The 27,946-nt window shown below is 46.1% G+C and overlaps 1 long non-coding RNA gene across 1 annotated transcript; it reads left to right on the top strand.

Moving 5' to 3' along the window:
* The first annotated feature begins 1,800 nt into the window (after positions 1-1,800).
* LOC123382833 lies at positions 1,801-27,121 on the top strand. The gene is made up of 3 exons (XR_006591870.1): positions 1,801-2,105; positions 18,170-18,343; positions 25,457-27,121. It is a non-coding gene; the product is annotated as an uncharacterized LOC123382833 (long non-coding RNA).
* The last annotated feature ends 825 nt before the right edge of the window (positions 27,122-27,946 follow it).

Genomic DNA, 27,946 nt, shown 5'->3' with positions numbered 1-27,946 from the left:
CCCAGAAGCTCTTCATTTCTCTTGGAAGAAATGCCAAAGTCCTTAAACCGGCCTGGAAGGTCCAGACCCTGTTACTCCAATGACTTCATCCACTCTCCCTTCTGCAGCCACACACCAGCACCCTACTTGTCCTCAAATAAGCTAGATCCTGCCCTGCCCCAAGGCCTTTGCACTGGCTGTCCCCCGTGCCAGGATTTCCCCTGGCTTACTACTCTCACCTCCTTCAAGCATTTGCTTAAATGTCACCTGCACAAGGAGATGCCTGTTCACTACTGCCGGCCTCTGTCCTAGCACTCCTCATTCCCTTCCCTCGCTCTTTCTCTGTGCACTTGTTACCATCCAATATATTTTATAATTCACTCACTTTTTGTGGATTTGCAGTCTTTCCGCTTACGGAATATAAACTCCGTGAGGACCCAGGGTTTTGTCCATTTGCTCTCCGAGGTCCTCCTGAGCCTAGCTCACTACCTACCACGCACTGAGCAAGTCTTTCCTGGATAAGTGAATGAGCAGGAGAGTCTCGATTAGTGGTAGTGAGAGACAGCTTTTAATGTGTCCCTGACTTCATTTGCACTCTTAGCTGGGGACATTCACGTTACAATTATAATGGGGCTCTGTCTTCATTTCTGATTGATAGATTCGTATGTCTTAAGGCTTCACTTAAAATTGTCTGTTCCTTAGTGTCTCTGGAAATAATTCATAGTCAGCAAACCAACAGTTAAATGCGCAAAGGAAGAACATAGCAGGGGACTTCAGAGTGAATATCTTTATTAAGGGAGATATTTTTTGGTAACAATTGCTGCCTTCATATTTGGAGCCAAGTAAGTCAACCTTTAGGCAAAACAATTTTTGCCCCAATTCAGCGTCTTTCATAAACTGAGAAGGTGGCTCATTCTCAGTGGCTATAACTACAGTCACCTACCTCCCTCAGCCTGCTACTTAAGAAGCTGCTAATGGCCAACTTATTAGCCCATTAGCAACTGCTTTGGCCCATTAGCGGGCATTTAAGTGGGACAGACTGCTGGGAGTTCCAGCAGGGTGAGGGTTGGCTGATGTCAGTGCTAGGGTTCTTTGCTTGAGCAAGCAGGTTTCCTTATGTGGCGCTTAGCTTATTTATAATGAGGTGCACCTGTACCTCATTCCCCCTCTGGGGTGGAAGTTTTAGGGCAATCGTTCGGAAAGGGGTAGTTTTATACTTGTGAGCTGCAGACACTCGGCTGCTGATGATTTGGCCTTTAGCCACCTGTATCTAATTGCCCTCCCCACCCCCTGCCAGCTACGTGCACCCACCCAGGAGTTAATGCAAATCCCCAGAGATCAGAAGAGATGTGCCCCAACCTAGAGTGGTAGCCTGTGTGCGAACCGCAAGGAGTTAGCCTGACTTGTTACTTGATCTGTTTTGTTGCTGTGGTAGGGTGAATGATGCCCCCCTGCAAGGATGACCATATCGGAATCCAGCCACCCCCCCCCCCAAGTGTGAATGCATTACGTTGCACAGCCAAAGGGAATTTGCAGATGTGATTAAGTTATTAAGGACCTTGAGATAGGGAGATAAGCTGGCATTATCCAGGTGGGCCCAATGTAATCACAAGGGTCCTTAAATGTGGAAGAGTAAAGGCTGGGTGGCTCAGTCAGTTAAGCATCTGACTCTTGGTCTCAGCTCAGGTCATGATCTCCAGGTTCGTGAGATTAAGCCCTGCGTGGGGCTCTGTAGATGGCAACGCAGAACCTGCTTGGGATTCTCTCTCTCTCTCTCTCTCTCTCTCTCTCTCTCTCTCTCTCTCTCTCTCTCTCTCTCTCTCTCTCTCTCTCTCCCACTCATGCTGTCACTGTCTCTCTCAAAATAAATAAGCTTTAAAAAAAGTGTGGAGGAAGGAAGCAGAAGAGGAAGGTAGGGTGATACTGCGTGATAAGCTATCCCTGTGTTTTGCTGCTCCAAGACGTGGAAGGAGGGCCATGAGCCACAGAATGTAGGCAGCCTCTAAAAGCTGGAAAGGCCGAAGAAATGAGTTCTCCGTAGAGAGTCTCCAGAAAGGAACACAGCAATACTGACAGCTTGACCGTGGCCTTCTGAGACATATTTCCAACTTCTGACCTCCAGAACGGTAAGATAATAAGTTTCTATTGTTTTAAGCCATCACGTTTATGGAAATCTGTCACAGCAGCCATAGGAAATGAATGCATTACCCAAGACGGTCAGTGGATTTAGTGATCGGGCAATTGAAGAGACAGAGAACATAATCCCTTCCCTGAAGGTATGGAGGTGGCAGAAAATAGGCACAAAAAGCAGGTTCTCTACAACAATATATGAAGAGTATAAACTTTAATCTTCACTCTACTCTTTTTTTTAATATGAAATTTATTGTCCAGTTGGTTTCCATACAACACCCAGTGCTCATCCCAACATGTGTCCTCCTCCATGCCCATCACCCACCTTCCCCTCCCTCCCACCCCCCATCAACCCTCAATTTATTCTCAGTTTTTAGGAATCTCTTATGGTTTGGCTCTCTCCCTCTCTAACTTTTTTTTTTCCTTCCCCGCCCCCATGGTCTTCTGTGGATCTTCTGTGGATCTCAGGATCCACATAAGTTCACTCCACTCTTAATACATTACTTTCGCAGGAGCTTAACAAACAAAACAAAACCAGATAAGAAGCCCCCAAACTTTCCACTCCAGAGTCTGTGGCATGCACAGAGGAGGATAGATAAATGCATTATTACCTGAAATAGCTTGAAACGTGAAGCTACGTGGTCAAAAGCAACCACCACTCCACAAAGTGTGTGGTGAAGGCGCCATGACACAAAGTAATACTGGTGAGTAGCGTCATCAGCATAACATGCACAGTCCGGCTGTCCTAATACCCATCAACAAAGCAGCTTCTGTGATGGCTCCTGCTCCTGGTATCTTGCACTGAAGCGCTCACATGTACTGCCTGTGCTGAGTCCTTCCATGCTGCTCATGGCTTGTTGATTATTTTCACCCATTTTATTAGTTCTTCTCTCTGGTTACTTCTGACCTGTTTTGATAGTCTTCTAGGCATCCTCAGAATGCCTTTGGTGTTTGGACTTTATTTTGGTCTTAGAGCCATTTGGAAAAATCTTAAAATATGTCATCAAGATTTTATGTGACGTCTCAGCGTTCTCATACCTGAGTCACGAATTTAAACGCAAACGTTTAGCCTTTGATTAATAAATGTTGAGGGAGGTACATATTCTTGTAAATAGTCTTTGGCACTGTATCAAGTTCCAAGTTGGTGATAAGTATCTGATATCGCACACACAAAAATTCTCAGCTTAATTTCAGAAAACCTTCAGAAAAGCATGTCATTAGAGTGGGTTGAATGATGGCCGCCCAAGAGATATGTCCACGTCTTAAATTCCGAGGAGCTGTGATATGACCTTGTTTGGAAAAAGAGTCTTTGCTGATGTGATTAAGGTTCTAAAAGAGGAGATAATCCTGGATTATTCAGTGAGTTCTAAATCCAATAACAAGTATCTTCATAAGAGACAGAGGAGGAAAAGACACAGACCCTGAGCGGAAGACTGTGTTAAAATGAAGGCAGACATTGGAGTCACACAACTACAAACCAAGGTATTCCTGGAGGTACCAGAGCTAGAAGAGGCAGGGAAGGATTCTCCCCTAGGGCCTTTGGAGGGAGCACTGCACTGCCAATACCTTGATTTCAGACTTTTGACCTTCAGATGACGAAAGAATTAATTTCTGTTGTGTTAAGTCACCAAATTTGTGTTAACTCATCATGGCAGCCACTGGAAACTAATACATTCGTAAAACATTCAGTACCTACATGTTACCTGTTAATGTCAGCATCCATAAGTTATCAGGCATGGTTGTCATGAGGTCATTGAATCACTGGACCACACTCATTGGCTGTAATGATTGTATGAAAAATGTCACCCAGCTGAACCTTTCAAAAATGCCCTTAAGCTGTTTTGCATCTATGAGATGGCTGCCATCAGTAAAGGGTGTAGTGTATTTTCATATACATGTTCCCATGTGAGGCCATGGAATGGGGGTGAAGTTATTTTAGGGAAAGATGGTTATAGGTGAGTTCTGAGGAGGACCTACACTGCTATATCCCAGAGAGAAGAGGGGAATGGGAGTCCCAGCTGATCCATCCGTTTTATAAGAACATTTAATTACTGGCCCCAGGAAGCATTTTCTTTGAATTTTATGTAACAGCCGCATTCTCAGCAGATAGAGGAAGGCAGACCTTGGGGCAAGCAAATGGGAAAAATAATCTATAAAGTGTGTTCACAAAATATGACTGTTATTCCGCCCTGGAACTTAATAGAAATCCTTTGACTGTTGTTCTGCAGTCAACAAGACTCATCTAATTGGTGACCATGGTAACAAAATCAGGTCATACGGAGGTTCATGCTGAGATCAAGCATATGTAGATCTCCTAGTTCAAATATACATAAAGATAAGAACCTGTTGGTAAGAGTCCGAAATGGTAGGTTGAAGATGGGCTCTCCTCTACCAAGCGGAGAACCCTGAGCAAATGATCATTTGTCGGCGGTAGCCCTACGTTTTACAGAGGAGGAAGAAATGTTTCAAATTCACTGGGGGGGAAGAGATAATTCAGAAATGTGAGACCAGAATGAGTGCATAGATGTTGCTTCATAGATCTGTGTAATTTACTCCCCGGGGTTTGTAGTGTGTCTGACTTATATTTTAGACATAATTAAGTAATCAGCCGTGTACATTGTAAAATGAATGTTTAGGCTGCTTGAGGTTAAATTTTCACAGCCATAGCAGCTGCGTGGTATTAGCGACCACCCCTCCCCACAGCCAAATCCTCTCCCCAGCATACAGTCAGTTCTTTAAAATCTGTGAATGGGACTAAAATTATTTCCACATTCACCATTTTTCAGCGGGTCTAAAGAGCAACCGCATGGTAACCACTGGATATCAGGATTACTGCACTTCATGCTAGTGAGCGTTCTCTGTTCTGGCTCAGTGGCTGGAGTGACAATAACCTCAATTATGGAATGAATAATACTTTTGTTTATGGGGGATCTCATTTGATCCTCAAAAAGCCCTGCAAGCTAGCAAGTTTTCCTCATGATACAGATGAGAAAACTGAGATGCCGAGAGAAGTCACAGGGTTTTAAATGCAGAATTAAGGAGCTAATGTATGTGAAATCCTTGAGATAATGCAACGGAGGATCTAACCCAAGAGTCTGCGCGTGATGGTAGGGATGATCATTGTCGTAGTTCTTACTGTTCTGCGTCCCAACCCTGTGCTGTTTTGCCAGCCTCCTTGGCACAGACACCCTTATACCTGGTGGCATTTCTTCTTTCTTGCTCCTAGTGGCTCTTGCTCCATGACTCTTGGAGAGACTTATGGGGAGGAGAGGGATAGAAGGATTCCTTTTCTCTTTCCTTTCTTCTCTTCCCTCACTTTCTTTTCCCTTCTTTCGTTTCTTCCTTCTTTTTAATCCAGTGTGACCTATATACTCCCTTTCGTTCTCCACTAAATCCAAGAGAAGATAAAGTAAGAGGGAAGACCAGTGGGTGGTGAGGGATGATCTAGGATGTTTGTCTACTTGCTCCAAGGATGCACGGACCTAGGATTAACTTAGGCCAAGGGTTCCTTGGGGGATTTTTGAAGAGATGGGTGGGTGCGTTCTCTCTTAAAAAACAAAATATAGGGGCGCCTGGGTGGCTCAGTCGGTTGAGCGGCCGGCTTCGGCTCAGGTCACGATCTCGCGGTCCGTGAGTTCGAGCCCCACGTCGGGCTCTGTGTTGACAGCTCAGAGCCTGGAGCCTGTTTCAGATTCTCTGTCTCCCTCTCTCTGACCCTCCCCCGTTCATGCTCTGTCTCTCTCTGTCTCAAAAATAAATAAACGTTAAAAAAAAATTAAAAAAAGAAACAAACAAAATATAGCATTTTTTTTATTGTCAAAGAAATAGTGACTGTTTATTAAAAAAAAAAAACTCAAGCAAGACAGACACATAACAAGAAAAAATAAAATCCTTGTCCATTCCTACTCCTTAGAGGTAATCGTTGTTAACAATTTGATGTATATTGCCTTGGGTTCATTTCTTGCTTAGTGAATTGTATATAATACACCCATTATATAATATGAATATGCATTTTAAAAAGCAAATTATCTTTATATATTCTGCAATTTACTGTTTTCATTTAATAACCTATCTTCCCATATTAGATGTAAATCTACCTCGTTATTCTTTAACAGCTCAACAGCATTCATTGCTGTACCAAGATTAATTATATACCAAGATTAATTATATATGTGTATGTGTGTGTGCGTATATAACATCTTTGTAGGCTGGTGAAAGTATTTGGAGAACCACTTCTTAGAGCTGAAATCGCTAGGTCAAAAATGTACACGTTAAACCTTTTTTACAGGTACTCTTGGTCTGGCTCCCATATCCCAGCCCCACCCTGCATCATGTTCTCTCTTGCAGTCAGTAATTCCTTTTCTCTAGCCTCTCTTACACCGTGAATATTTCATGCTTCCCCCAATCATAGAGACTGCACACTCCATTCTTCTCATTTGGACCGTTCTTCCTTTCTTTGCCTTGTTAGCTCCTTTTGCATAGCAGACCAGTTATCATTTCCGCAGAAAAGTCTACCCTGATCACCCCAAGTAGGTTAATCCCCGACTACACACTCCCAAAGCGCCATGTTCTTCCCTTTCATTACACTTAACCACAGTTGTAACTTTACACACACTTCTGCTCTTGATTGGCTGCTGCCTGTCTCTTTTAGCAGACCATAAGCTCCGGGAAAGCAAAAACTGTGCCTGATTTCACTCACTGATGTGGTTCTAATGCCTACCTCTCGCGCCTGGTCCATAGTCCAAAGTGTTTCTGTATATAACTTGAATGAGTGAGTGAATGTGTTGCTTTAATTATACCCTTAACACCAGTGTATTTTCCAGAGGTCTTCTAAAGGACTAATGGATAATCAGTACCCAAAGTTATTTCCTTCATCACTTCAGTAGACGAGAGCTACTGTAGTTTCTCTGTTGTCCATGCTTCTCCATCATGAGGCCGTTGAGAACACCCAGGGTAGAAGCCTGTCGAACCCTGGGGGAGCAGGCACAGATGACCCACAGAGTCATGACCGGAGGGATCTGGGGTGGCATGAAGCCAGCCTCTTCATACTACCAACAAGGCTCCTGAGGCAAGGACAGAGGAAAACACCACAGTGAGTGACAGAAGCAGAATGAGGATTCAAGTGTCTCAGTCTGGGGACAACGCTCTTGTTATTCTTTTCTCCAGATGTCAAGAGGACATCAGAGGGGTCTGAGGACAAGCCGTGCTTTGCAGAGGGGGAGTGTTCTGGGAATTGTGCTCCATTTCTATTAAGCACTTTCTACCTTCTCTAGTAGAGTGTGGCTTCCTTGGTACTTTGCTGTCTACTCTGTGCGTGTGAAATACCCGCCCACTGCTTGTGTGCCTGAAGTCTGGGATCTGGTTCCATGTGGCCACAAGTGTCATGAGGTATGGAGAATCAGGAGGTCTGGGAAGAAGGCTTTGTCACTTACTGGCTCTGGGTCCCTGGACGAGCTTCAGTCTCCCTGTTGGTGAGGTAGGGTAGGCACCTCCACTCTGTACCCTTGCAGCTTATTGCAAAACAAACAAGACCGCAATTTGAAGTGCTTTATAAGCCGCAAAACACCACAGTCTGGAAGGTAGCAGCAGGAGCGGTCCATAGGTATTTATCTCTTCTGCATTGTGTGGCAGTATTCGCCAGCCAAAGCAAGTTAAAGAGACGTAGTTCCAGACCTCTAGGAGCTTTTTACAAATGCAGACTTTCAAAATATTCAGGAGATTTTGAGCTTCTTACATTTGGGGACCAAGTTTTATTCATCTTTACAGCACCTCCCCCTTCCCCGATGGCTTGCCCAAGGCATCTCTTTTTGGTGAGTGGGTGTCAGTCACAGCGTCTGATGAGTTAGCTAGGTACCAGAAGACCTCACTGTGCCATTCAGAAGGACTGCTGGTCTGCATTAAGGCAATATTTTTAATTCTAAACTCCAGTTTTAAAGAAATGGAATTTGTATTATTTTCAGGAACAAGCAGTAACTCAAATGGGGCTTTACTTTATTTGGAGCAGGGTTTTGGCTTACAAATGGTACCTCGTTGCAATTTCATAGATTACCCTCACATGCATCATATCGCTTTTGTGGCTGTCCGTGAAGTGGGTTATCATCCCTGTTTTATAGGTGAGGAATGGGGGCTCGGGGAGCAGAGGTAACTCGGTTTCTCACAGTTGGTGTTCGAATTTGGATTTTTTGACTGCGGTGTCAGGACTATTTGTAAGCTTTCATTCTCTTTAAGAGATTTATTCTTTGGCATACCCTCATCTTCCTCACCCCTGTCTCTCCCCAGCCCCCATCATGCTTGCCTGGCAAAATCCCAGCCCTAACGGTTATTCAACTCTCCTCCCCTCCCATGCTTCACCTAGACAGCTGAACCCTTCTAGAGAGAAACATGGACCGTACTGACGGCCTTACTTTACGTTCGTGACTGACCAAGCTCAAGTGGGCTCTCAGTGGTCTCCAGCCATCCTACAGTCCTACACTTTGCTCATCCCTGACCTTTCCTCGTTGACGAGGTCACACTAATTCTTATCTTTCCACCTTCCAACGTCCTCTCTGGGCTCTCTGGTGAGGAGCTTCATATTTCACTGAGAAAAAATTGCGAACAGAAAAGTATGAACACTTGGACTACCACACCTTTCAATTTCTCTGCTTTTGCCCCAGGTGATCTACACTCTCTTCTCTTGGTTGCTTTAGGCCATCACTCCTAGAGACATTCTTTCTCCTGCGATTTTCCCTCTCGACTGGACTACTTTTGCTAGCAATCAAACATGCCATAATATCTCCCATTTAAAAAGAGAAAAAAACAACGCGCTAAAAATTTCCCTGGACCCTACATCTCCCTCCAGGATGACCCCATCCCTTTCCTCTCCATTACCAGCACTATTTCCTAAAGAAGTCATTCATACTCAAATATGCAATGGACCAGTACTCAGCCATAAAAGAGAATGAAATCTTGCAACACGGATGGACCTAGAGGGCATCATGCTAAGTGAAATAAGTCAGACAGAGAAAGACTAATTCCATATGATTTCATTTAGATGTGGAATCTAAAAAGCAAAGCAAACAGACAAGCAAGAGCAGAAACAGACCCATAAATATGGAGAACCAGCGGGGGGGGGGGGGGTTGCCGGAGGGGAGGGGCCTGGGGGTGGAGCAAAAATGGATGAAGGGGAAGGGGAGATACAGGCTTCCAGTTATGGAATGAGTAAGTCCTGGGAATAAAAGGCACAGCATAGGGAACGTAGTCAATGGTATTGTGATAGCGTTGTATGGTGACAGATGGGAGCTACATCTGTGGTGAGCATATAGTTGTCCAATCATTATGTTGTATACCTGGAACTAATATAACAATGTGTCAGCAACACTTCATTTAAAAAAAAAAAAAGTCATCCATGCACACCGTTTCTATTTTCTGTCCTCTTGTTTTCTCTTGGCTTACCTTTTCTATTCAGGCTTACCCCGGCCACTCCACCAAAGAAGACACCTTCAGAATAACCAGTGGCCCCACATTGCCAAATGCAGTGTCAGTCCCAGCTCCAGCTGAGCTCACCATGAGCCCTGTACTCAGCACAGCTAATCAGTTGCTCCATTTGCCATGAGACCCTTGCTTCACTTGCGACCTAAGACATCTCCTCCTGCCACCAGGCTACTCCTTTTTGGTTTTCTTGATGAGTTACCCTTCACCTCTGATCTCTAGGCATGGGAGAGTCCCAGGGCTCAGTCTTTGGTCGTTTCTCTTTATCCGTTCCCAGTCTCTAATATTTTCACCGAAGTTTCCTGGCTTTAAATACAAATGTATATCCCCAGCTGGTACTCCAGACCCCTGAAGATAGCTGCCCATTTGACACCTGCAGTTGGATGGCTAGTTGCACCTGTAGTCGGGGACTCCTGACTCCCTCCCTGTACCCGCTTTACTCCTACTAAACAACTCCACTCTTCCAGTCGCTAAACCTTGCACTTTGAGCTCATCCTTAACTCCTCTCTTTCTCTCTTACCCCCACGGTTGATCTTCCAGCAAATACTGTCTCTCTAACCTTCAAACAATGTCCAAAATTTAAGCACCTCTCTCCAACCCTGTTGCCCCTTTGATCTGAGCCGCTACCTCTTGCCTGGTTTATCCCCATACACTTCTAACTGGTCTCTGTGTTTTTACTTTGCCTGCATAGCAGCCAGAGTGACCTTTTAATAACCCAAGTTACAATAATAATCATGATTATCATGGTAAAATATTTGCCAGGTGCCAGGCATTATACATCCATGTCTATGTCTATATGTCTATATATCTATATCTATATCTATATCTATATCTATATCTATATCTATATCTATATCTATATCTACATCATCTATATCTATATCTACATCATCTATATCTATATCTATACCTATATATTTAATCCTCATAACAATCTTACCTATAAGACTTATTATCCTAAGTGTTTTGCAGATGAGGAAACTAAGGCAGAAAATTGCTAAATAACCCGCCTCAGGCAACATAGCAAGCAGGTTAGTAGCAAATTTGGTGGGTAGTAACTGTGACAGGCTCAGTGGGGGTGGATAGCTCCACCTCCCCGAAGTGATTAAATCTCTTTGCCAGCGCCAATCAATTTTGTAGTAAATAGGTGGGCTATTGACCCTTTATTGAGTGTGTGTGCTAGGCAGTGCATGAAATACACATACATCATCTCCTTTATCCTCTTGACATAGTCTTGTGCATAGGTGCCCTTTTACAGATGAGGAGACTGAGGCTGCTTCATGGTAAGCGGTAGAGATGGGTTTTATACTTCGGTCTTTGAGACTTCTAAGCCCACGCTTTCCCAGCGGACTGATGGATACAATGAGGGTATCTTCTCTCAGAAGGGAGGTTAGTGGATCTGCTGAGTCAGAGGCTGGTGCCATTGGGCTGGGGCTGGAGTTGGCTGTTCCTTTTGGGGAAGCAGTAGACCAGGCCCATGAGAGCTGTATGACCCTCTCAGACAGAAGTGACCACACTGTGGAGCTGACTGGCCTGGGGCAGGACGGGCACTCTGCTCCCTGGCTGATGAGGAAGAGCAGGGGTGGATAATGGCCAGTCCTATTTTTCCCCAGTCCTGGCAGGTGCCTGAGCTCCTCTGGCATGCAGGTGGCATGTGTGTTCCAGACCTCAGTGGAGCTATGCTGGGTGTCTCTGGCCGCCATCAGCCTGGTGGGGGCAGAGAAGCTGGTTTTCCCAAGTCTCTTCTCAACCTCGCCCTGACATAATAAGGATCACAGTTCAGCCTTTTCTTACCCCCCTCTTGTTTTCATCTTGTGCTCTTTGGGAACTCCAATCCTGTGAGGATCAGCCTCTTGCCACGACTTTGGACTTGTCTCAGGGACTTTACACAGGTGGTCTCCCCTGCCTAGAACCCTTGTCTCCCCCACCACGCACATCCTCTTGCCCCTTTTGCCACACTTAACAGCGAAGCAGCTCTCTGTTCTCAACCCCAAGGTCATTTCCCCGGGGCAGCCCTTCCTGATCCACCTGGCTGGTTCAGGGCCCAGGGGTTCACTCTCAAGGCATCATAAGCAATTTCTGTACTTACCACTTATCACAGTTTGAAATGACATTTTCTGTGCTTACATTTGATTAATCTCCGTCTCCCCAACGAAACTTTGAAACTAGTGGTAATAAAGATCATGGTAAGAATAACAACGACAACAATAATGTCAGCCAACATTCGTGGAGCCTCTGTTCCAGGCATAAAGCTGAGTTTTTCCACGGACTACCTGATTTAATTCCCACAACACCGCTTTGAATTATGTATTACTTAAATTTAAAAAAAAATTTTTTTTATCTTTTTGAGAGAGAGAGTGTGTGAGCAGGGGAGAGGGGCAGAGGGAGAAAGAATCCTTTTTTTTTTTTTTTAAGTTGATTTATTTCGAGAGAGAGAGATCGCAAGAGGGGCAGAGAGAGAGGGAGAGAGAGAATCCCAAGCAGGGTCCTCACTTTCAGCACAGAGCCCGATGCGGGGCTTGAACTGATGAACTGTGAGATCAGGACCTGAGCTGAAAGCAAGAGTCAGATGCTTAACCCACTGAGCCACCCAGGTCTGAGAGAAAGAGAGAGAGAGAGAGAGAGAGAGAGAGAGAGAGAGAGAGAGAGACTCTTAAGCAGGCTCCACGCTCAGTTTGGAGCTTGCCACGGGGCTCGACCCCATGACCCTGGGATCATGACCTGAGCTGAAGACAAAGGTCAGACACTCAACTGACTGAGTCCCCCAGGCACCCCTGTGGTACTTTAGATTCCCATTTACAGATGGAAAAACTGAACTTCTGTCACTTTCTCAGGCTCGCTCATCTCCTCAGTGGAGTTGCTAGGCTCTGAAGGTAGAGGTCTCCCCCCGCCTTTTTAAAAATTGAAGTATAGTTGACATAGAATATTATATTAGTTTCAGGTGTGCAACATAATGATTTGACAATTATATACATTATGAAATGCTTATCACAATAGGTGTAGTTACCATCTGTCACCATACCAAGTTACTACAGTATCACTGGCTATATTCCCTGTGCTATATGTTACATCCCTGTGACTTATTTATTTTATGACTGTAAACTGGTACCTCTTAATCCCCTTCATCTCTTTTGCCCGTTGCCCCATCTCACCCCCTCTGGCAACCAGTTTGTTTTCTGTATTTTTGAGTCTGCTTCTGTTTTGTTTTGATTTTTAGGTTCCACATATGAGCAAAATCATACGGTATTTGTCTTTTTCTGTCTGACTTGGTTTACTTAGCACAATATTCTCTGGGTCCATCCATGTTGTTGCAAATGGCAAGACCTCATTCTTTTTTATGGCTGAGTAATATTCCATTGCATGCGCATATATATATATATATATATATATATATATATATATATATACCATATCTTCTTTATTTATCTCTGGATGGACACTTGGGCTATTTCCATGCATTGGCTATTATCAATAATGCTGCGATAAACACAGGGGTACATATATCATTTTGTATTAGTGTTTTCAATTTCTTCAGGTACATACCCAGGATTAAATGACTGGATCACATGGCATTCCTATTTCTAATCTGTTGACGAACCTCCATGTTATTTTCCAAAGTGTCTGTACCAACTTACGTTCCTGCCAACAGTGCATGAGGGTTCTCTTTTCTCTGCATCCTTGCTGACACTTAGTTCTTATCTGGTGGACACCAGCCTGAATGCAGGCTTCTTGACTCCAGGGCTTGCTTTTAAGCTCTGTGAGGGTGTTTTAGCTCACCATAGGAGGGATATATTAAGTTTGTAAGTTGAATTGATTGGTTTCGGGTGGGTTGATTCCCCTCTGGGTCTCCTGTGGACACGAAAGCTAGATTTTGCTTGGGACTGGGTGATCCATCCTGTCTACTTTATTCAAGCACCCTTTGTCCTCCTTGAAGCTTCAGTGGCCTACACTCTACTTAAAGTCCTGAAGCATCCAGGAGTAACTCCTATAGGAATTTTCTTCCACTTCTAAGACTTACTCCTCCATTTTCATGATTTGGCCCATCTCCTCTCTCCCTTTTACCTAGCTCCCTGCCTTGGGAAGCAGGTGGCATTGTGCCTATGTATTTTCTTCAAATCATTTGTGGTTCTTCCTTTTCTTCTTTACTTCCCTCATCTAGAACTTAGGACAGTTCCTCGAAGAAATCCCTTGGGGATATCTGGCAGATCTGAACAGTCTCTCAACTATGGACTCAAGATCTTGTTCCTACCCATGAAGTTCTAGCATCCAGGTCAATCCCCAAGTATGTCATTCAACCTTAAAATCCTATGGGCCACCATTAAAGTAGAGCCATTAAACCAGAGGGATCATACTAACCACCCAGATAAACTCCTCATGGCCCCTAATATTTTCTGATGCAAACAATAAGTAAGGGTCAGTAAGACCTCCAGTGATGGCCCCACGCTGGAGGGCCTATGGAAGGAGGCTGGCACATTACCACCAGTGAAACATAGAGAACGGAGACAAATTCAAGGCATATTTCCCCAGAGCTGTTTGCTTACATCTTGGTTGGTGCTTTAGTCCAGTCTGGCTTATTTAAAGGTTACTTGAGCTCCTTTCTGCCTCCTGCATTGAGAGCTGGAAGGGCAGGACTCGTGCCCGCGTCACCGCACTCTGCTCAGCACTGCCATTGTCATGCTGTGGGCACCACAGAATAGGGAACGAGAGAAGGTCAAGGTCTTTGTGTAGAAACGTCTTGGGTACAAGGGTTTTTGGATGGTGAGAATTCACCACTACTTTCCTTCCTAATTTTCATTTTCCTAAGCAGGTGTTGTGGAAGAATTGAAATGAAAGTGTGGAAGGATATTGAGGGGCTGCGGGGCTGGAGCCAGAGCACACACTGTTATAGGACGTGGGGCACTGACACGGGGTGCGGAGATGAAAGGGAGCCCCATTGTCCTCCTCTCCGGTCTCCATCTCTTTCTCTTCCCCTTTCTCTCCCATTGTGTTTATCTTCTGCTACTCAGTTTCAATGACTTACTCCCAGACGGACATTTGTAATACCGTTTGGCTCCTGAAACACCTTTTCTATTTGGAATAAAGAATGAAGGAAGACAGGGAACGGCAGGGCCAAAAAGGACATCCTAATTTGATGGGTACTTACTGTGTATTAGATACCACAGGGGCTCTGACTTATGTTGTCCTATTTATTCTTGTATCAATCCACGGAGGTAGGTGTGGTTACCCTCACTGCAGAGATGCGAAGCCAAACTCAGGCAAGGTCGGCGACTTGCTCAAGAACACTTGGTCAGTTGGTGGAGCCGAGCTACAGAGCCAGGCCTGTCTGACTCTGGAGCTGGGATCGTGTCCTAGCTAGAACACAGCAATTCTCCAGGACCAGAGGAGGAGGGAGGAAGGGGAAGCCTCCAGGTGGCTTGGACATATTTTATCAGGGTTCAGAGCATTTTAGACTATTGGTGGAAAGAACTTTGCTAAATTCATCCTGGCCTTCTCGTCACCTCTCTTCTCTGGCTTAGAGATAAGGCTTGTGTCCATGTTGGACCATGCCTGTGCTACAGTCTCCTAGCTGGTGCTTTTTACCTGAGTGAGCACAGACCAGTGTTAGAGGACAAATTCCAGTGCCAGACACATGTGTGGTTCTGACCTCTCTAGGTCTCGTCTGGCTCCACAAAGAAGCCCAAAGAGGCCGGTGCTCTGAGAATGTTCTCTCCCCCACCCTGTCCCTAGCACAAGTATGCTTTTCTTGGCACTGGTGAGTCAACAGGTGTGAACAAGTGTACAGAGACCTGGCACGCCAGGGCTGGCACTGCTCGTGGCCTTCACTCACAAGAGATGGCAATTTCCACCTTCTGCAGGCTGCCCATCAAAACACATTGTTGCCTGGCACCTCCGTAGGCTCCAACCAACTTGTGAGTGGGCACCGTGCCATCCCAGCAGATGGGCAGAGGGGTGGGGAGCAGCCAAAGCAGTCCCATCCTGGAGGTGCATAAACTAGAGGTGGTGAGGGTTTGATTTCCAACTGAGGATGGGTCAGAATGACCCTCTCTACCTTAGATTTATAGGACAGGAGTTCAAAGGGGATGGGGTCCATGGTGTAGCCTATAGCTAGTTGTCTGGAGTTTGTTTGGGGTGCGAGGGAAGTGACTTGGAACCTATCAGAATACTGTGGCTTTGACTTTAATGGCCTTAAGTGGAATGTGGGAAAATACTAACTCAAGATAGGAGATACAGAAAGACGAGAGGATTCTAAAGAGATCTTTGCCTACTCCACTTTCCCTTCTCCACCACACCCCAGCTATCCCAACAGCCCTGGCTGACAGAATCGTCCTGGCCACCAGGCCAAGATCAGAGTTGAGGCCAGGGCTGGAGGAGCCCTTTCCACGAGTGATTGTTAGCACAGGCAAGGGGTTCTTAGGAAGTAGGAACAGGCTCCTTGCCGCCTTTCAGAGGGGATGCACAATGTTCCTGTTTCCCAAGGAACTGTGTCATGATTTTGGAACTCAAGGGGGTGATTGTCAGCACGTTTAAGCATCTTAAAGGAGCCACCTAGGTCCGGCCTGCAGAGTCTGTGGGGAAGGCCATCAAAGTTGGGGAAGAGTCAAGCAAAGCCTCTATGCAGAGAGAGGATTCTCAGGAACAGTGTGTTGTCTGTTTGTGGAGGGAGTGGAAGGAGCAGCTTTTGAGCCTGAAAGGTGAGTGGACCTGCATTCTGTACCCTGAATGCCAGGCTGGGAGCTGGGGCTTTGTTTAACAGAGGAGGGAGCCATGAAAGTTTTGGGAGGAGAAGTACTTTGATTAGCACTTTTCCCGAGAAACCTAGAAAATGTGGCCATGTGCAGGGAGAGCCAGAGTTAGGAAGTCAGAGCCCAGGGGCTGCCATGATGACTCACGTCTAAATGAGGGCAGTGGTAATGGGATGGAGAGAAAGGAGGGTGGGAAGGCCTTCACTAGGATACACTGATGGGATAGAAACTCAGAGGGAAAGGAAAGAGTCAAAGAAGACTTTAGAGTAACAGAACAGTGGGGCCATTAATGGGGAAGGGGAAGTCAGCAGGGGGCTCTGTCTTGATGGGAAGGCCTTTCAGCTGGGTCATTTCAATCCACATGGTACACATTATTTTGTACTCTGGTGGATTTTCTTGGCTAACTGAGAATTAACTTTGTGTTGCAGTTTATTATTCTCACAGGTAAGTGGAGGCTCCTGGAGAATGAGACGTGACCGCCTCTCTCCCAGATTCGAGCTTTCTCCAACCCCTTGTATTTTGACCCCATGTACTTTGGAACGAGTATTTGACTGGCCTGACTTCAAAGCTAGCCTCTTGTCTCCCTGAAACATTTTCCACTTCCACGCGTCGCTATAATCTTTTGGTTATCATGTTAAATAATTTACAGCCTCTGCCAGTCTGAAATTACATGCAGGGCTGCTCTGTTTGTGGCCTACCCACCAATTAGCCACATACCATTTTATCACTGCAGTGACACTGCAAAGGGAGAAAACAGTTGTCATTGTCCCAAGGGAAGCTGGGGACTAGCAAGGTCTCAAAGCCGTGTGTCTGTGGGGCCAGTCGATCAAGGATGGTACCCGGAATGGCACTGAAGTCCTCGTACAGACAGACTCTTTGTTTTTTTGTTTTTTTGTTTTTTTGTTTTGTAGCCATGACCTCCTCACCTGTTTCTCACACCTGTTCGTTAAGAATCACAGAATCTGTAAGATAACCTCTTCGTAGGATAGCAAATAGCTTTCATTTCTTGTGTGAATGCTGAAAGACTAGAGGTGGTTGCCCGGAGTATTGCCCTGGGAAAGATTTTAAGGCTCTGACGGGACCCAGTAGGAGAATGCTGTGATCAATTAGTGATGTCTGTCACGGGCAGAGCAATAGAAAAGGCTGCATATCTGACATCTCTTATCCAGTTCAAACCTGACCCTTGAGATAAAAAGTAAGGCCTGGAAACATTGTGACTTATTTAAGATAATAAAAGCTAACACAAATGTTTAGTATGTGCTAGGGAATATTCTAAACACTTCATATAGAGAAACCCACTTAATCCTCAGAACGTCTCCTAGGTGTTTACCTCCTTTTACAGAGGAGGACATAGGAGACAGAGAGGTTAAAACACTGCCTGAATACACAGTAAGAGGAGCCAGGGTTCAAATCCAAATAGTCTGACTTAAGCTGCAGCCTCCAACCACTGTTCTTCTGCTCTGTGCCCTCATACAGCTCCTTGGTGGTGGGGCCCAGAGCCCAAGGCTCCGGATCCCCAGCTGAGTTCTCTTCTCCCATGGGAACAAACCGATATGCTCCCCAGCGTTCATGGCTGTATACATCAAAATTGGAAGGGAAGCAATAGCGTTAAGAGAGAAGCAATACTTTACTGAGTGTTTAGGGTGTGCCAGGCACTGTGCTAGGAGCTGAGGCATCAGAAATAAACAAGTAGTACCCTGTTGGGGTCCTTAAGAAGCTCACCCCTCAGGACAGAAAAGGCCCATCTGAAATCCCACCTCACGAAGTCTTTGCCTGCAACGGCCGACCCTGATTTCAGGCTGGTCCATGTTCCTGGGCCTGCTCATAACCTTCTCCTCTTCTCTACTCAGCATCACTGGCACCCCCCCAGTCATGGTAATCCTCTGACTAAGTTCACACCGAGGACGTATCATATCAACACCGAGTGGAGTTCTACGTGGTGCCCTATTGACCCCAAAAACTGGGTAGTGGCTTGACTTTGTGAGGATTTGTGCACTCTGCTTTGAGGAAACTCATCAACTTAGGTCAGTAGACTCCATCTGGAGGCTCATTTTATTAATTCCTCTTTAGACAATGGTCCTATGGCTAAATTACCAGTTTATTTATACTGTACCTCTTCTCAGGAAGAACCTAAAATGACCATGTACAATAAGATTATGGGAATAGAATAAAAATAGAAAATCTTGATCGAGACAAGGGAGAGGGAGCGAAAATGTTGCCAATCATATAGGTTAACACAGTTGTTGTGTTGTGATGAAGCAACACGTTTTATATTGTGCTTCCTGGCAGCCAGTGCAAGATGGGAAGGAATGTGATATAGTTGTCAGTACTGGAAAGAAGAAACCATGATGACTCCTCAGAGGGCTCCCAACTTCTCGAAGTCAGGAGAGCTGCCTTGATCACACTTAGCTGTTGTAGTGTAATGTGAATATACTTGGTCTTTATTCCTGGTTCCTGGCACAGAGCTCCTAAGAGCCTTGGAATTTCCTGAGTGATAAGAGGAGTGTTTTTGTTATTCACAGTGAGCATCTTTTTGATCAGCCCTGACCTGAGTTTATGCTAATAAGGTGACTTAAGACTGGGCTGGTTACTGGAAAGACCAAGGGACTAGAGGGTTGAAACTTTCAGCCCCACCCACTGGCCGCCAGGAAGTGGGGAGGCTGGAGATTAAGCACTATAAAAGCTCTTGAACAAGTCAATTTGATGAGCTTCTGGGCTGGTGAACACATAGAGTTGCTGGGAGGGTGGTGTTCCCAGAAAGCAGATGTAAGCTCCACATTCCACCTCCCACCATACCTTGCATCTGTTCCAGTGGGCCATCTCTGAGTTGTGTCCTTTATAATAAACTGGTAGGTGTAAGTGCCTTCCTGAGTTCTGTGAGCTGTTCTAGCAAATTATAAATCTCAGGAGGAGAGGTAGGAAGTCTCGATTTGTAGATAAACTGGAGAGACGTATGGGTAATCTGGGGATCCACACTTGTGACTGGTGTTTAAAGTAGGGGAAGGCAGTTTTATGGGCCTGGGTTCTTAATCTGGGGGTCTGTGCTAAGTCTGGATTGTTAGTGTCAGAATTGAGTTGACTTGTAGTATATCTAGTTACCGCCTGCAGAGAACTGGTGCATGAGATGGCTGAGTCTCTGATTTGGGGATGAGGGAATCCATGGAGATGGGGACGATGGCCACAGCAGGGGGGATTTTAATTTCCAGGGTCCTCTCCCTGTAGGACATTTGACTATTAAGATGAAAGCTCAGGTCCTTCCCAAGTTCTTAGGAGGAATTAGTTCTTTTGGGGAATTCCTTGGTTCCCACAGTCGGTGGCTAATGAATATCTGTCTGTGTGGCGAGATAACCAAGAAAGAAGGAAATGTCAGTAAATGACAAACTTGCAGAGTAAGTCTTGGGCCCAGCAACTCCTTCAACCCTGGGTGTTTTAGGATTTTTAGATTATGATTCTTCTGTTTGAGGATCTAGTCTCCTGTTCTTTGCATGAGAAATAAGCCACCTATTAGGAAATATTCACAGGATCCAAGCGGGACCGAGTACTAACTACATGGGGTTTAGGAGGACAGAGAACACCTACCAGACAATGCCCCCCAGGCCAAGTGAGGATGTGAGGGAGCGTGGCCGGGAGTTGTGGACAGCCTGTTTCATAGTGAAGAACCGCCTGGTAAAAGGAAGATTTTAAAAAAGGTTGAGAAAATAATTTCATAGCAGCAGTGGGGCTTGAAGTGGTCCTTCAAAGAAGACTTCTGGATTGCCGTAAAGATGGGGGTGGTGTTTCTGGAGTGAAGGAGGAGCTTGAGCGGAGCTGTGGAGGTAGGAGTGAGTGTATCTTGAGGTTGGACAGCAGGAAGATGATAACCACTACCAGGGAGGAGTTTATTGTGTGTACTACCCGCTAGATTCCTGCCTTTGGGGAGCCTGTGTTCCACTGGAGGAGACAGACATGAAACAAGGCGCCAACATAAACACATACTAAGAGATTATGATAAAGGTCACAAAGGAAACGAACTGGGTGCTGTCACAGACAGTGATGGGGTTGTGGTTTATTAGATGTGCTCCTATCCACTGTTTCATCCGTACCACGACTCTCTGACGGAGGCAGGGCAGATATCATTATCCCCATTTTGCAGATAAGGGGACTCTGAAAGTTGAGGTGACACACCAAAGGACACAGCCACTGGCTCTTTCCCCTCTGACGTGTCTGCCTACTGCAGTGTTCGGTGATTGAAGATGTTCGCCGAGCGCCTGACTACCCACCAGGCCTCCTCTTCCAGCGTGTGATCTGCATGAACTCAGGACTGTTTCTCTTTGTTCCCTTCCGGTGGGAACTGTCAGCCTTGGAACCCGCATCTCAGGCCCTGACATCCATCCAGCTTCCTGGTGACGGGCCACCAAACGTCTGCAATCAGCATTTTGTCACATTGAGCCCAGAGAAAACTTCCATTTCACAAACACGTGGCAACATTGTAAATGGTTGAATAAATTGGCCCAGTTTCCTTGCAGAAAAACAACCCCATTCCGAAATGATAGAGGCCCCTCATGAATAAGAGGAATTGCCGTCCCTCTCCGTGGTTGGTGCTGTTGGGCCATCCGTTCGCCTGACCCAACGCACGGCGGTTTCTTTCTCACAAGCCATTCCAGTTGGAGACTAAGTGGGATTTTGGGGGTCGTCTTTCTGTGGGGCCCTGGTCCGGATTGGGCTCTCGGTCCTGCCTGGGGCGTCCCCAGGGTGAGATGGGAACAGATGAGCACCGGGACAGGTTACAGTTGTGCAATTCGAAGCAAGCGATAACAGACGTCGTAGAGCATGAATCGAGCCTTGTTCTTGCATAGCACGCCCAGCCACCTCTAGTGAAGGACACCGGGGAGGGGAGCAAGGTTACTGTCAAGAAAACATTGGAGCCACTGGATTGATCCATTGGCTCCATCCGCCCCATTGGATCAAATAATCATGGGAAACCTGATGAAGAGATCTGAGTCTCAGTTTACCCAGGAGCAAAAATGTGTGTAATGCTAACTGATATTTTACATCAGTAATGCCTTGAGACTGTCCTTTGAGGAAGCATACAATTTAATAACAACCGAATCCGTTCAAAGCCCTGGGCAAAACACTAAGAACATACATTTGAATGGGACTAAGGGCACATGTTCAGGGAGCGCTGGGTCCAGTGGGAGAGACAGCTGTGTAGAAACTAAGAATGGTGTGCATCAATTGTACAAGTAGTATGACAGTGGCCTCGGCCAGTGTCATGTGAACAGATGATATAAACTGGAGGACCCAGGGAAGACTTCGCCAGCAAGTTTGAACGTGTCCCGGAGAGTGCGCAGAAGTTTGTCAGGTGGAGCAGGGGCCCCCAGGTTCTGGGGGTGAAGCTTCACGGAGGGATTTCTGAGTCTAGTACAGGCGGTGTTTTTGCTCAGCTCTCGACTTTGGGACTTTGTCGCCTTCTCCTACCACTTTATTCCCCTTCCCTCTATGGATGGGGAGAGGTCATTTGATCTATTTGTAGTCAGAGTGTTGGAGGATTGAGAGGAATGATGTCTCCACTTGCAGAAGTCTCTAGATCTAGATGGCAAACCTCTAGCACGTGGGCCCCCATCTCCTTTGGAGCCATTGGCTGATGGAATCGACACATTTTCTGCTGAGCCCTGACTCGGCTTCTGGACCTTTCTCAGTAAGGTGCTTCATAGAGCTGCCACCAACCTGCCCGCACAGGCAGGGAGACTGTTTGCCATTCTTGCCCGGCGCATGTTCTTCGGCCCCGTCGGGCACACTGGTCCTGTAGGCAGCAGAGTCCCCTCCCACCTGGGGGATCAGGAAGTACAGAGCCAGAGTCTCCATCTTCAGATGGGTAGGATGGCCCGTTAGGATGAGCAGGTACCCAGAAGTGGGACCCCCCAGAAGTGAAACTTCCTCGCGTCTTTGGCTGCACTCTTCCTCTCTCTCTCTGGTACACTGCTCATTCTCACCAAGTTTCTGACATTGAGTCCTCTTCGCCTTCCCTGTGTGAGGCATCGGGGGCTACAGAGAAGGTCAGTAAAACACACGGTTCTCAGTCTTGAGAGTCCTGGAATGTGTTTGGAGCATCGGGAACAAGCATTCATGACGGAGTGAAGCAATTATACTATGTTAACGATGTACGTTAACACGTCTAGATTCTATAATACAGGACACAGCATAAGAACTGTTCCTTTGGATAGTATTTACTAGGCGGTGTATGATCATGTGTGGCAGCATGAGCAGGCAGTCAAATTCCAAATTCAACAGGAAGACATAGCCCGGGCCCCCAAGCGCCACACAAGCGACAGAGACCAGTAAACCAGGCTTTACACTGCAGTGTGATAGGGGCTGTGCTAAGACAGTCTCCTAAGGGGAGCAGGGGAGCAGGGGGAGCTGAACCAGGGCATTAGCCACCTGATGAGGGTTTAAATTGCATTCCAGAGAAGAGGGACAGTAAATGCAAAGCCAGGGAGGAAAGAGAATGGTGCATTCAGGAGCTGCAAGGAATTCACGTGGGTGCAGCCAGGGGAACTGGCCAGAGAGATTCACGAAAGACCTCAAAGTCTCCTTGAAGGGTTTGGACCTGTGCACGGGCCGGTGCCAAGCTGTGGAGGCACGGTGAGCGGAAAGGCACGATGAGCAGGAAAGCATCACTGAGGCAGCAGCGAGGGAAGAATTGGAGAGGGACGATGCTGGGGCATGGAGGAGACCACTATGCCCCAGATAAACAGTGACTCAAGCGCTAAACGGAGGAGAGCCACCGAGGAGGAGAAGGAGGAGTTCAAAACGCCGTGAGGCAATAGACAACGCAGCAGTCTGCTGACCGACTCTTCGGAGGTTGTGTGGGAGGGAGAGCTCACCGATGGCTTCCAGATTGCCGGCCTGGGATGGAATTTGAATAGGAAGGCAATATTCAGGTGGGGGTGATGGCTAATAACAGGGGTTCAGGGAGCCCTTTGAAGGCTAAAGTCCAACTTCCTGCCTTTAGCCATCTATGTCAATTTAAAGCATCGAGATAAATGAGGGTCTATCGATTCCCAAGGAGCAGCAGAGGAGACCGCCCTTCTCTCTTCAGAGTGGGAATCTTTTCAGACCAGGAAGTCATTTGTTTTGGAACAATTCTTCCCATAGAGAATCGATCTATCCCGATGCTACTTCATTCAGCTGGAAATTTTTGTGATTATTACATGCAAGTTACTGTAGGACTCCATCTTTCCTGTTCCTGTTTTCCTTTCCCTCTTAGACCTTGCAGATTCAGGGTGTGGACTCTGCTCAGGGATGGCCAAGATAGAAAGCTCCAAGGACACATTTTACAAAGGATCTCACTTAGCTGACAAACTTTCAGGTAATGCTGGAATGATTAATGAATGGCTTAGCAATTCATCTGGATGCGTTCTTGTCCGGCAGCTAGCGGCTCATGGTCTGCAGCATTTCCAGGAGTGCACATGCACTTGAAGAGGAGGAGGGGGTGGAGAAAGGAAAGGAAAGAAGGAAGAAAAGATGAGAAGAGGGAGAGGAGGGGAAGAAGGAGAAGGAAAACAAGAAAGTAGGAAAGGGATTGAAATGGAATAAAAACACAAGTCACGTAAGTTTAAGTGGAAGGGTGGACTGACGAGAGGGGACAGGAAGCCTGGCAGGGGTGAAGGGAAGGGGATCCTTCAACTGTAAGAAGTTGAGGGGAGGACAGGGGTGGTGCCCGGACCCAGGATGGCGGAGTGAGGGTGGGGATGGACACAGGACAGCGTCCAGGAGATATTTGAGCACAAGCAATAATGTTAGCTCACAGGTTACTAGGGGTGACCACCTATAAAATATTCTCTTTATTTCCTTTTTAAGTTTGTTTGTTTGTTTACTTATTTATTTAGAGAGCATGGGCAGGGGAGGGGCTGAGAGACAGAATCCCAAGCAGGCTCCGCTGTCAGCAAGGAGTCTGAAGTGGGGCTTGAACTCATGAACTGTGAGATCATGACCTGAGCCAAAATCAAGAGGGGGATGCTTAACTGACTGAGCCACCTAGGCACCCCAAAATATCCTCCTTTTAAAAGGAGTTCAGTGGGGCCCCTGGGTGGCTCAGTTGGTTAAGCGTCTGGCTTCAGCTCTGGTCATGATCTCGCGGTCTGTGAGTTCGAGCCCCGCGTCAGGCTCTGTGCAGAGCCTGGAGCCTGCTTTGAATTCTGGATCTCCCTCTCTCTCTGCCCCTCTCCCACTCACACTCTGTCTCTCTCTCTCTCTCTCTCTCATTCTCTCAAAAATAAATTAAAAACCTAAAAAGTTTAAAAAAATAAAAGGAATTCAAGGATAGGACTTTTATTTTTAAGCTTTTTTGGTAGGCAGGGGATGCCAGGGAAGGAACAAGGCCTCTAGCGACACCCCTCCTCCATCCTCTCGGGCTCAGCAGCAGCAGAAGCGTGACCCTGGGTCAGTTACCTACTCTCCAAACCTCAGGTTTCTTGTCTAAAACAAGGGCATCCACAACACCGCTGGGGCTCCGTGTGAGCACCACCAAAAACCAGTGGCTATTTTCAAGGCTGCCCAACGGAGCACTTGAATATGTCTCAGGCCATTACCAGCTTCACAGAAGTAGGAACCACACCCCCATTTGCTTCCACTCAAGCTGCCGAGGTGTTCAGGCCTGAACAGAGAGGGTGCTGAGAAAGGCACAGCAGGGGAGAAGAGGGAGGGGAGGAACCGCAGCACAGGAGAGCCTGGGGCCATGGTTGTGTTTCCATTGAAAGGATTATGGTTGCGTGTTGACTCATTTAAATAAATAGGTCTCCTGTACTAAAGTTCCATTTGGGGATTAAGGCACCAAAACCCTGCTGTTGCCCAGTGTTTGGGTCTCGGCCGGAGGCAATGGGAGGTGCTGGTGTAGGTGAGATGACCTGCAACGCACAGGTAGCATCGTGGGATGAGACCCAGGGAAAGAAGCACTATTTTTTTGTCTCTTATAAAATCCACGCATACAAGAGATTTTTCTTTCCTCAAGCAGGTCAACACATCATCCCCCTAGTAAGAATTTTTCCTGTTGAGAGTAGACCATTCACTTTGGAGAGGTCCTCCTTTTCGAAGAAGACCATGAAAGGACATGAATGGAGTTTATTTTAATATGTTAATACCTGGTTTCCTTTCCCCAGTGCATCCTGAGCTGAAGCTCGCCTCGCCACTCTGTATGCACCAGACCTCCACACCCGAGGCTTATCACAAGCAATTATCTTACCCAAATAAAAAATGAAAATGGAAAAGTTAAATAAATAACAGGACATCTTGATGGAATCGCAGTAATGCTCATCTTGGTTAACATTAGCCCTGACTTTTGGACAGCTAGATTTGTTAATACGCTTGTCCTTTGTTTAGGCATCTATCTGGAAATCTCGTGACTTTCCAAAATGATGGATGGCAGCCATCTCACCCTCTCCTAAAAAAAAAAAAAAAAAAAAAAAAAAAAAAAATACAACACTCTCCAGGAAACTGGAAGAAGCGAAATGGACACTGTAGACCTGACCTAAGCGTGGCTGAGATCGGAGAAAACCGCAAAACTGAGCTCACCTAAAAATTACCACTGTCTTCTCCACAGCGTGTTCAGTGTTCTGTTGTTCCAGGATTCCTGCTCTGCATTCCTGCACCAGTCAGGCCTCAGTGCACTTGAACTGGAAAACTGAAACCTGGGATAGCCGTCAGGATGGACCAGCTTGGGCTCTGGCACAAACCATCCTAAGCCTCAGGGGTTTGACCCAGCAGACGTGTTTATTCCTTCTTCATGCAAAGCCCTGTAGGTGCTACTGGTTTGTCACGACAGTTGCCCTTGCAGATCTCCAGCCTGGCATCGCACGCTGCTTTGACCTCAGAGCACCTCCGTCCCACTGTGCCGTCTTCCTGTGGCCGCAACAAAGAGAAGACTGGAGATTCAGGCACTGACGAGTACACGCTTTGGCAAGGAGGGGACACAGGCTGGCTCCCTTCACATTTCCTTGGCTGAAACCGGTCCTGTGGTCAGCCCAACCACCAGAGGTTAGGAGAGCCCAGTGGGAAGCGCAGGAACAGTCCATGTCACTGGACATGAGCAAAGTCTAATTCCTCAGGAACTTTGACCACTGACGGTTGTTTTTCTGTACTCGCCCTAAGTGTACTGGCAACTGAACTCAGGTGTCAGCCGTCTGGGGGTTCCTGGGTCCTATAGACTTTGCAAGTTGCCCTTTCTATATAAAAATATATGAATTATCATTTTAAAATTGACTATTTTTAAGAGCGGTTTTAGGTTCAATGTTGGGCAGCAAGTACAGAGACTTCCCAGAGACCCCCTGCTCTCCCCACGCCCTACAGCCTCCCCAACTATCAACATCCCCCACCCGAGTTGTACATTTGTTATAGCTGATGGACCTACATTGACACATCATTATCACCCAAAGTCCATAGTTCATGTTAGAGTTCACTCTTGGTGTTGGACATTTTATGGGTTTGGACAAATGTGTGAGGACATGCATCCATCATTATGGTAACATACAGAATAGTTTCACTGCCCTGAAAATCCTCTGTGCGCCAATACACAGACGCACAGAAGATTCCAGAGAACAGAGGATTCCTCCTTCTGATCTTCTTACTGCCTCTGTAGTTTTGCCTTTTCCAGAATGTCATGTATTTGGAACCGTATAGTATGCAGCCTTTCCGGATCAGCATTCTCCATGTCTTTTCATGGCTTAATAGCTCATTTCTTTTGACCACGGAATAATAGTCCATTGTTTAGATGTGCCACAATTTATTTGTCCATTCACCCACTGAAGGAAATCTTGATTGGTTCCAAGTTTTGGCAATTATGAATAAAGCTTCTATAAACATCTGTGTGCAGGTTTTTGTGTGTACAAAAATTTTCAGCTCTTTTGGGCAAATACCAACGAGGATGATTGCTGGATTGTATGGTGAGAGTGTATTTAGTTTTGTAAGAAACTACCCAACTGTCTCGTACAATGGCTGCGCCATTTTGCGTTCGCACCAGGAAGGACTGAGAGTTCCTGTTGCTCCACATCCTTGCCAGCATTTTGTGTTGTCAGTGTCTTTGGATTTTGGCCATTCTACTAGGTATGTAATGGTATCTCATTGTTCTTTAGTTTGAAATTTCCTAATGATGTAGGATTTTGAGCGTATTTTCTTATGTTTATTTTCCATCTGTATATCTTCTCTGGTGAGGTGTCTGTTCAGGTCTCTTCCCCATTTTTTAGTCATGTTTTTTTGCTTCCTTCCTGCTGACTTGTAAATGTTCCTTGTATGTTTTTGATAACAGTCCTTTATCAGATATGTCTTTTGCATGTATAATTTCCTTGTCTGTAACAAGTCTTTCATTTTAAAGAAATGGGATTCAGAGTCTCAATCTCCATACGAAACCACATATTCCCATCTGTGCTTTCATAGATTCTTGGAAGTGGAAGGGCCTATATCTTTCTTGGTTACTTCTAGCTAAGATTTCCGTACCCAGAGAATTGTTTATCTCTCCTCCGAGTATATGCAAACATGAAATGTAGCCTTCTTCTTCTTGTAATTTCTTCCATCTCCAGGGCCCCTACTTCCTAGCATTATAGATCCACTAAAGGTATGGGCCATCGGAGGGAGGTTACAGCATGGCTTTGTGTAAC

This window comes from Felis catus, chromosome F1, assembly GCF_018350175.1.
Source record: "Felis catus isolate Fca126 chromosome F1, F.catus_Fca126_mat1.0, whole genome shotgun sequence".
Classification (NCBI taxonomy): Eukaryota; Metazoa; Chordata; class Mammalia; order Carnivora; family Felidae; genus Felis; species Felis catus.
This window is presented reverse-complemented; position numbering and strand designations above follow the sequence as displayed.